Source organism: Suncus etruscus, chromosome 7 (assembly GCF_024139225.1).
Source record: "Suncus etruscus isolate mSunEtr1 chromosome 7, mSunEtr1.pri.cur, whole genome shotgun sequence".
In the NCBI taxonomy this organism is placed as follows: Eukaryota; Metazoa; Chordata; class Mammalia; order Eulipotyphla; family Soricidae; genus Suncus; species Suncus etruscus.
This window is the reverse complement of record NC_064854.1, coordinates 64,255,082-64,264,391: the sequence shown is the minus strand read 5'-3', so window position 1 is coordinate 64,264,391 and position 9,310 is coordinate 64,255,082. Positions and strand designations below refer to the sequence as shown.

The 9,310-nt window shown below is 42.2% G+C and overlaps 1 non-coding gene across 1 annotated transcript; it reads right to left on the bottom strand.

The window, feature by feature from the left end:
• Nucleotides 1-300: 300 nt before the first annotated feature.
• Nucleotides 301-365, bottom strand: LOC126014587 (U7 small nuclear RNA). Its single transcript, XR_007497609.1, has one exon. It is a non-coding gene; the product is annotated as a U7 small nuclear RNA (small nuclear RNA).
• Nucleotides 366-9,310: the final 8,945 nt, after the last annotated feature.

Genomic DNA, 9,310 nt, shown 5'->3' with positions numbered 1-9,310 from the left:
TGTACAGGAAAATTTTATAAGTGGGTGGCTGGGATGATAGCTATAGATTGCAGTTTGTGCCTTGCATGCATGAGACCCATGTTCAACCTCACAAATAGCAGCATTTCACTCCTCTTAGCATCACTGTGGTGGATACCAGCACTTCTCGGCTCCTGCATTGGGTTTGGGCATGAAACAGTCTGACTGTCATTAGAAGTATTTCTCCCAAGCATTATATGGGAAAATATCTCTCCAACATGAAGAAATTGGGCTAACATACAACTTCACAGTGCACTAGAAAGTCTGCAATCACTTTTTTTTTTAGGCCGCCTTCCGGTGGAGACCAGAAGGCCTGCTGGACAAATTCTAAAAGAGCTGTAACACTTGGAACCCCTTTTTGTCCCTCAGCATAAATTCAATTTCAGTAAGGTCTGAAACTGATGTTATCATCATCTCATTGTGGATGCCACCTGATTTTTTAGAGGGAGAGCTTAATATCAGAGCTTGTCACGGAAAATGAGTGGAATGATTTCAATTACAAACCCTACTTGAAGTGTCTTCTCATGTCACTTTGTTATTCTCACTGGGTCTCTATGTAGCTGATAACTTGTTACTCATTAAAAATATTATATGAAAATATAACTAGTTTATGTTTAGTTTATGAAATAAAGTAAATATCATATTAGTGAATCCTCACAATTTCACACGTGGAAAATATATTTTGGGAGTCACATCGGCAGCACTCAGAGGTTACTCCTGGCTCTACACTCAGAAATCGCTCCTGGCAGGCTCGGGGGACCATATGGGATGCTAGGATTTAAACCACCATCCTTCTGCATGCAAGGCAAACACCTTACATCCATGCTATCTCTCTGGTTTTTCTCCCATGGAAATTTAGTGCTGCTGTTAGAACACAAGATTCCCTGCAATGCTTTTTTGTACTTCCTTTACACAGCACCTGGCTGCCTCAAACTTTACTGTCTGTGCACTTCCAGCTGCCTAACCTTAAATGGTTCCTATGTTGAGAAGCCTGTGCTGTGCCCTCACAAACAAGGTTTGCTCTGCCTCAGTGTGGCAGCTTACATTTGTCTTTTCAAATTGGACTTGTCTCGAAGAAGACTGTCAGCTCCCCAGAGGAATAAGGAAGTTTGGATTCTCACTTCTGAAGCAGGCAGTTACAAAGCCAAGGTGGGTGGGTGTTGGTGCGGAAGCTGGCAGCATGGATTAAATGATTTACTGTTCCTCTGGCACCAACCTAAAGGCATGAAGGCTGGAAACACTGTAAAGCAGAAATGAAGGCCTAGAGGAGGCTGGACCTCCTGAGAAAAGGGAAAAAAAAAGAGTAATACGAATATGGCAGAAAAATCACTAGGAGTTCCAGAATCTTCTCCTTGACAACACAGGAGCAACTACTCTTACCTGCACAGAAAGTTTCTAGTGGGGGCAGTTGGGGAAGGCCCCTAGGAAACTCATGTTGCAGAAGCAAGAAGTGTATGTTCTTATATTGGAAATGTTCTGCTTGGAATCTCAACTGGGATTGAGTTGAGATCTCAACTGTACATCTCAAATGTCTTCCCATGTTCTCTCTTGAAAGTTTTTCCTTTCTTCCTCCCTCCCTCCCTCTCTCCATCCCACCCTCCCTCCCTCCATTCTTCCCTCCCTCTATTCCTCCCTCCCTCCTTCCCTCCCGAGTTTATACCCTCATAGCTAGAGAAGCTCCAACAGGAACAAAAGCCAGAAAAGGAATATCAAGAAGATCATTAACTATCCCCAGCAACAATCCTAACAAGAGTCATATTACCTTGGGGTGGGGGGGGAGGGAGGGAGAGAGAGAGAGAGAGAGAGAGAGAGAGAGAGAGAGAGAGAGAGAGAGAGAGAGAGAGAGAGATACAGTTATATAAGGACAGGTTTAGAAAAACCTTATAAAAGTCACCTTGGAGCACAGGATCAACACACATGTGTGTTGCTAGCCTCTGTACGTGGAGTTTGCATGCACATGTTGCCGTATCTTCCTCTTGAGATGTGGACTTTCATACTTAACTTCAGAAATGTGTATTAGAACTCTCAATCCTTGGAGAAGTCTGCACTCTCCCTTGAGTGCCTTACTCTCTATCTTTCTTATTCTCTCTCTCCTTTCTTAGTACCTTCAAATGAAATCAGTATTGACTTCACTGTAATAAAGGCACTGAACTTGCAATGCCTTGGTAAGGTCTAGGAGTGCCTTTCCTTTTCCTGCAGAGAGAAATTTCTCTCTTCAGTCTGAGTTCATGTCACCAAAGAAAAATTTAGACTGGATGGTGAGGTTTAAATCCTGTTCTTTGTAGAACAAATGAACATCAGGTGTGGTTTTTATGGCTATCTAGTGGGGCTGGTTGGTCTTGGCATCCATGCCATGCAGGACCTCACTGAAGACTTTATCAGTCCTACCTCTGCCCAGTGGCCTTAATGGTTAAAATAAAAACAAAACAAAAACACCTCAGTTTACCCTTGCCAGCTGCTCTGAGCAGTCATATTCTTATGCATTCTTGTTAATTCTACTAGACCATAGTATTTTGTTTCTGATCCTAGGTTCACTAGGAGACTAAGATAATAAGAACATAACTAAACCTAAAGGAGTCATATGAGCTAGATCATTCAGTAGGATTCTTAAATTCTTTTTTTTTAATAAGATCTTTCTTTAGCACCATTATTACAAGTATGATTATAGTTGAGTTTTAGTCATAAACAGAACACCTCCTCTTCAGCAGTACAACATTCCCACCACCAATGCACCCCCTCTCTCCTTCCCAACCCTTGCTTGTATTTGAGATAGGCATTCTTCTCTCACTCATCTAGATTGTCATAATAGTTGTTACTGTAGTTATTTCCCTAACTGCACATACCATTCTTTGTAGTGAGCTTCATATTGTGTGCTGGTCCTTGAATTCTTTGTAGCATTCTTATCCTTGAATTCTTTGTAGTATTCTTATCCTATTGATAAGGAATGCAAAGAGACTTTGCAAAGACTTAGTTTTCCTATAAATAAATCCATTGCAAAATGAACCTTATTGATTTAGTCCTAAGGTAAGTCCTTTCCACCAAGAGAGCTCCTTCTCCTTTTTCTTCAACTTTCCAAAACTTTTCTATCTTATAACTCTGAGACTGAAAATGTTTGTTACTCAATATTTTTAGAACCTAGGAACTGTGGACCAACAGTCCTGCCATCACTGCTCCTGCTTCAGATGGCAGAAGTAGGGAAAGAGAAAGCTTTAGTTTTATTCTGGGGGCTGCTGCCTAGATCCCACCCACTTCACATAAGTCATCATAGGGACCCCCACTAGCTTTATTTTTTTCCAGAAAAAGGTATTCTACTTTACTATTTGTCTTCTGAAGTTATTTTCTGTGAGGAGATATTAGATTTGGAAATCTGGAAACCTTGCTCCAGACTGAAGCTTTGAGAAATAGGTGGTGGAGAACAGTTCTTCTATTGTGAACACAAGTTGCACCAGCTGCTTCCTAGGGAGGTTGGTTGGACACCAACATCAAACCACCAGTCCTTATTCTCATGCAATCTCCCTGAAAGACTGAGTGACTCTCTCTCTCTCTCTCTCTCTCTCTCTCTCTCTCTCTCTTTCTTTCTCTCTCTCTCTCCCCCACCCTTTCTCTCTTTCTCTCTCCCTTACTCTTTCTCCCTAGCTCTTTTCCCTTACTATCTCTCCTTTCTTTTCTCCCCCCCCTCTCATACACATACTTTCTGCTATTACCTTTACTTCACTCAAAGTGCCTATGAATTTTGGGGAGGGCAGCCAAGAGTTAGGGATTAACAATACCTCGAAGTTCACCTTGTAATTTCTCAGTTTTCTTGCTTGTTTCATTTTCAAGTAACTAAAAAATTTGGTCTCCCATTCCTCTCTAGCAAGGAATCCCTGGGTATTTCTCAGTTCGGAGGTAATTTTCAGAGGAAGAGGCAGTTTCTTACTAGTATTTAGGTTTTTTATTTTTCAGGGGACCCAGAGGGCTTTCTCAGCTGAACCTGCTCAGAGATAAACATTCCCAGGCTCAGTGCCTGAGGCCACTCAGTCTTTTTAATGGAGGCAAGAAGCAATTTTCTTACTGTTCAAAAATAAGTGTCTCTCAGCTGAGCCTTATTGTTTGCATTTTGCCCAAGGCCTTCCTTACTTCTTTGTGAATTCTCAAGAAAACATAAAGGATGTTAACGATTCACTTACTAATTCATAGTCAGTTATGCTTTGTTTTGAACTCAACTGGCACTTAACTTTGGAACCTTTCTATCTCTCTCTCCAAGGGGGTGGGGATAGGGTGGGGTCGGTTGGGGTAGGGGATGGGGAATTAAATAGCTTTCTTCAATTGGTAGTACACATTAGAAACTAACCTAATTTGTCCAACACCCTTCACATTTTCTAGAAGTGTTCCCAGTTTTTCTCTATTATAAGCTAAAATTTAGAGTTAACATCAACTAAATGTTGATGTTAGAATATGGTGTGCCTTTGCTTAGAAATAATATTAAACTCTTTTCTGCTGAGCTTCCCTAGAGACTCCAAGGACTATAACCTATCCAGGACCCACACCCGGTAAGATGTCCTCACCCAAGGCACGTGGGGCCAATTTCTGCCGTATGATTGGGCACCCAGAGACTTATAAAGCATGGTGGCCATGCTCTCTGCCTCTTTTCTGCTGAGCCTGCCTAGAGAATCCAAGGACTATAATCTCTCCAGGACCCAACCCCTGAATTCCATTTCTGCACATTTTAAGTAGCAATCTACAGCATTGCCAATGGAGTAATTTTGCAGTACACCCCCATAAACCAAGATGGCTCCTCTAATAATCTAAAAATCAAATAAGAAGTTTAGAGTAAAATTATGGAAAATGTTTAGGGAGCTCAAAAAAAGCATCAATAGACTTGACTGGAGCAAAATTAAGCATCAAGATTTGTCAACTGAAATTAGAAATTTTCACACTGAACTAACAGATCAGAAAAACTGAGCTTATGCAAGTGTTGCCGGGCATGGGGTTTGGGGAGACCCCATACTGGAGCCACTCTCCCTGGCCTGAGAAGTGATGGGAGGTTTGGCAGGCCCCATAGCCTACCCCCCTTTTACCCCTGGACTCCAGGCCCTACCTGGGTGCTGGCTCAGGTGGCCAGAAGTAGGTTCAGGTGGACTCTTAGTGGTCCTCAGGCTCCCCCACTCCCTCTGTACTCCAGGGGGGAGGTGCATGGGGAGGAGGGCAGGCAGACATCTGGCTCTGGTTTCCTCCTTGATTCTGGAGACCAGCTCTTGCCAGGTATGGGGTTTGGGGAGGCCCCATACCAGAACCTTTCTCCCTAGCCTGGGGAGTGCTGGGAGGCTTGGCAGGCCCCCAGCCATCCTTGTCTTTTTCCCCTGACTCCAGGCCTTCCCTGGGTGCTAGAAGTGGGTTCAGGTGGACTCTTAGTGGTCCTCAGGCTTCCCCCCTCCCTCCATACTCCAGGGTGGAGGTGCATGGGGAGGAGGGCGGGCAGACATCTGGCTTTTGGTTCCCTCTTTGATTCTGGAGACCAGCTCTTGTCAGGTATGGGGTTTGGGGAGGCCCAGTAACGAAGCCCTTCTTCCTGGCCTGGGGAGTGCTGGGAGGCTTGGTAGTCCCCCAGCCGTCCTTGTCTTTTCCCCCTGACTCCAGGCCTTCCCTGGGTGCCAGCTCAGATGGCCAGAAGTGGGTTCAGGTGGACTTTTAGTGGTCCTCAGGCTTCCCCCCTACCTCTCCCTACACTAATAGAAATGCACTTTGGGAGGAGGGCGGGCCGTTTTAGTACTGGTTTATGTTGGGACAGTCACTGGAATTTTTTTCTCCTTGTTTTCCTACTGATAGTATTGTATGCATATATTTTATATATCCATAATATCTATCTTGTATTGCGACCTTGATACTGCCCTACAAATCTCATTTCTAATATTTTACTGCCTCAGTCCCAACCCTTGTTTCCCCTATCTTCTCAGTAGGTGCAGCTCATGACATGAAGCTCACCACATAGAGTGATGAGTGCAGTTAGAGAAATAACTACACTAAAAACTATCATAACAATGTGAATGAATGAGGGAAAAAGAAAGCCTATCTCGAGTACAGGTAGGTGTGGGTGGGGTGGGGATTAGATATATCTGGGAAATTGGTGGTGGGAATCCTGCACTGGTGAAGGGGGGGTGTTCTTTACATGACTGTAATCATACAACTACAATTATATTTGTAATCACGGTGTTTAAATAAAGATAATTTATAAAAAAAGAAATAATATTAGAAATAACACTGCTTTGGCTTTTGTACTCTGCTTGCTTAAGGAAATTAACAGCTGTAAACCTGGCTTTGCTGTGAGCCTAAGTGAAGCCATGACAGACTTCAGTTTTTTGTTTGTTTGTTTGTTTGTTTGGTTGGATGGTTTTTGGGCACACCTGGTCATACTCATGGGTTACTCCTGGCAATGTGCTCAGAAATTGCTCCTGGCTTGGGAGAACCATATGGTATGCCAGGGGATCAAATCACGGTCAGTCCTAGGCTAGCACGTGCAAAGTAGATGCCTTATTTATGCACCACTGCACTGGCCAACAGGCTCCAGTTTTAAGGTAGAAAGACTAGGCCCAGAAAAACAGTCATTTCCTGGACCAAGCCCTAAGGGTAAATGCTAAGAATACATCCATATAAGACTAAACAGCAGCTGACAGATGGCCAGTTGACAACTGCACCCTGTGTCTGCAGCAACAGACAGATCGCCAGATGACATCACACCCTAGACCTGGCCTAGGTACCCCATTAAATTTGACAATGTAAGCCATTCTGTGGGTCCTTATTTCTTAGGAGATGTTGGATCTCAGCACGCTGGAATTAACTCTTCCTTTTACATTACTTCTTGTCTCCCTGGTGTTCTTTTGGGTGGCAGATCTTGAGTTTTGGACCTAATATTTTTGGGGTCCATCCAAAGGTTTGAGAGACAACAGAACAGTAGGGAGAAAAGGCTCGAGCAAGTTTAGGAGACCCACAGTGTATCTTGGAAAAACCCGAGTTCATGTATTGGAAAAATCCTAGGTGTATGGGAAAAATCTGGACGATCGTTATGGTGTGTAGTGGATTCAAGTCCCATCTGTAATTTTTTGGTAAGGCCTTGGAATAGCTGGCAATGACCTAGGTGGATACACTGTACAATGGTTGCTAGTTGGGGAAGCAAAGGGACACAGCTCTTCATGGAGTTGGGTTCATTTGGCAATTCTAGGCATATGGTCTGCTGGAGCTGGATGGAGGTATTCAAGGGAGAGGATCCCGTGACCCAAAGGGTTTTGGTAGAAGGAATTCTTGGCCTATCTATATATGTCTTCTTCTGTCTGTATGTGTCTGTCTTCAGTGTTGGGGGGCACATTCTGTGTCTCTCTGTGTATTCTCTTTACTACTATATTCTCCCTTAGGAGTTGGTAAAATTTGGATTAAGTTAATTAAAAACTGTGTGTTTGTGTGTGTTTTGGCTTGACTTACAATCCCAATATCTGAGCCTGCTGCCACCATTATTGCTTCCAACTCCTCCAGCCCTGAAGGAAAAGCCTGAAGCCACATTTCTTCTCTGCTCCATAATCAAGCTGATGGTCTGTATTCCCATGGAAACACAGGCAGTGGGAGGTTCAGAGCCAGGCAGTCTGGGAATGCATAGGGCAGTCAGCATATGGCTGAAAGAAGGGGTGCCAGCCTAGCCCCTTCTAACTGTGGGAGTTAGCTAGAGAAATTATTTTTGCTGATAAGATCAGCAAAAAGTGTGCTATGTGTTGTAAAAAGTAATTACTAAGGCCCAGACCCTCACATTGGCCCAGAAGATGAGCCAGCAAAATATGTGAGGCAACTGCTCACAAACCTGGATAAAAACATGAAGGGAAATGTGATAATAGTAGGAGATCTCAATACTTTACTATCACCACTGGACAGATCTACCAAACAGAAAAATAGCAAAGAAATAAGAGCCCTAAATTAAAAAATTAGAAGATCTAGGTCTAATAGACTTATATAGGACCCTCCATCACCAGAAAGCAGAATGCACATTCTTCTCAAGCCCACATGAAACCTTCTCCAGAATATACCATGTATTAGGATACAAATTTAACCTATATAAGACCACAAATGTAAGGATCATTAGAAGCATCCGATCAGATCATTATGCAACAGAGATAAAAATTGATGTTAAGAAGCAATGGAGAAAAACTAATGGCTAGAGATTAAACAGCATGCTGCTCAATAACAGCTGGATCAAAGAGGAACTCAAGGAAGAAATAAAAAGATTCCTTGAGACAAACGATAATGAAGAGACAACTTGTCAAAATTTGTGGGACACAGCAAAAGCAGTAATTAGAGGGAAACTCATAGCGATACAGGCCTATGTCAAGAAAGAGGAAAATGACAAAATCAACAGTTTAAAGGATCAACTCAAGGAATTGGAACAACAGAAACAAAATATCCAAGCACAACCAGAAGGTAAGAAATAATAAAAACCAGAGCAGATATAAACAACATAGAAACTACGAAAACAATACAAAAAAAATCAATAAAACCAGGAGTTGGTTTTTCAAAAAAAAAAAAAATAAACAAGATAGATAAACCACTGGCAAAAATCAGCAAAAAGAGGAAAAACACACAAATCAGTAGGATCACAAATAAAAGGGGAGAGATTACAACAGAAACCCAAGAAATACAACAAATCATGAGATCATATTATGAAAAACTATACTCAGTTAGGCTGGAGAACCCAGTAGAAATCGATAGATTTCTGGAAAAATACCATCTTATGAGACTGGAAAAGGAAGATCTAGAAAACCTTAACAGACCAATCATTTCAGAGGAAATTGAAGATGTAATTACAAAACTCCCTAAGAACAAAAGTCCAGGCCCAGATGGATTTACAGGTGAATTTTATCAAACATTCTGAAAAGACTTATTACCACTTTTCTACAGGCTCTTTCAAACCATCGAAAAAACAGGAATCCTCCCCAACTCCTTTTATGAGGCTAATATCACACTCATTCCCAAAGAGGGCAAAGACATCACCAAGAAAGAAAACTATAGATCAATCTCACTAATGAACATAGATGCAAAGATACTCAAAACAATTTTAGCAAACTGAATACAGCACTTTCTCAAAATGATTATACACCATGACCAAGTGGGTTTCATCCCAGGAATGCAAGATTGGTTCAACATATGCAAATCAATCAACATCATACATCACATTAACAACAAGAAAGACAAAAACCACATGATCATATCAATCGATGCAGAGAAGGCGTTTGACAAAATCCATCACCCTTTCATGTTGAAAGCACTCAGCAAA